At 41.1% G+C, this 1,096-nt stretch overlaps 1 non-coding gene across 1 annotated transcript; it reads left to right on the top strand.

Annotated features, from left to right (window-relative positions):
* The first annotated feature begins 215 nt into the window (after positions 1 to 215).
* trnaa-ugc (transfer RNA alanine (anticodon UGC)) lies at positions 216 to 287 on the top strand. The gene has a single exon. It is a non-coding gene; the product is annotated as a tRNA-Ala (tRNA).
* The last annotated feature ends 809 nt before the right edge of the window (positions 288 to 1,096 follow it).

Below are 1,096 nucleotides of genomic sequence, written 5' to 3'. Positions count from 1 at the left end.
GTTTAAAAATACAAGCAGCTGCATTTTCGATTTTACAACATCGTTCAATATATCCCTCTGATGCATTTCAAAGACAAAGCTTAAGCCCAGTTGCAGACAAATATACACTGATTGGGCTGTGTTAAATAAAAACCGCTAGCTCTGACCTAATTAGCCACAGCTGCCGAATCACCAGGTTTTCCATTAGTATATACAAACGCAATCACTGGCCGTGTGGGGATGTAGCTCAGTGGTAGAGCGCATGCTTTGCATGTATGAGGTCCTGGGTTCAATACCCAGCATCTCCAAGATGTTTCTTGTCTGAAGGTTAAGCAGCAGCATTGCTGAAATTAATTGTCTTGCAATACTTACCTGGGGCCCGGTTTCACAAGGTAAGGTTTGCGACTGAAATGGATTGTCTAGGCTCTTTTGCCGAAAACGCCTTGCCCTGACATAACGAGCAATGCTTCCCTAAGCCTTTGCTCTACCGTGAGTATAAAAAGCCACTGTCTTCATCTTTGCATGTATGAGGTCGTGGGTTCAAACCCAGGATCTCCAAGACGTTGCTTTAAAAAAAAAAAACAAGCACTCCATTGTTGATCTTTGAACTAAGCATAGTTCAATATTCCCAGTGTTGTAATGTAACGAAGTACAAATACTTCGTTACTGTACTTAAGTAGAATTCTCACATATCTGTACTTTACTTCGTTATTTATATTTCTGACAACTTTCACTTTTACTCCACTACATTTCCTAAATAATATGTGTACTTTTACTCCGATACATTTCTCCTAACCATCTTCGTTACTCGTTACTACAAATTAAAGAATTTTCTGAAGAAATTTGAGTTGGTGACGTAATGCCTGTTTGTTGTCATGTCAACCGCCAAGCACGAAGAAGAAGAAGTCCTGCTTGTCCGGGCATGTCACATTATTGATGCCATCATGGAAGCACCTGCTGCAGGCTCTGCTAACGTTACCACTCTGGTAGCAGATGACGAGCATCTCGACTACAGTGATGAACTTGGTGAACTCCGTGGTGGTGACGAAGATAACGTTACACACCCGTTGCCGTATTTGCAAGAAATATTTTCGTACATTGGAGTGAAAAATTCTTC

This window comes from Triplophysa rosa, linkage group LG7, assembly GCF_024868665.1.
Source record: "Triplophysa rosa linkage group LG7, Trosa_1v2, whole genome shotgun sequence".
Lineage (NCBI taxonomy): Eukaryota > Metazoa > Chordata > Actinopteri > Cypriniformes > Nemacheilidae > Triplophysa > Triplophysa rosa.
The sequence above is the reverse complement of the archived record's forward strand: the minus strand, read 5'-3'. Positions and strand labels throughout refer to the sequence as shown.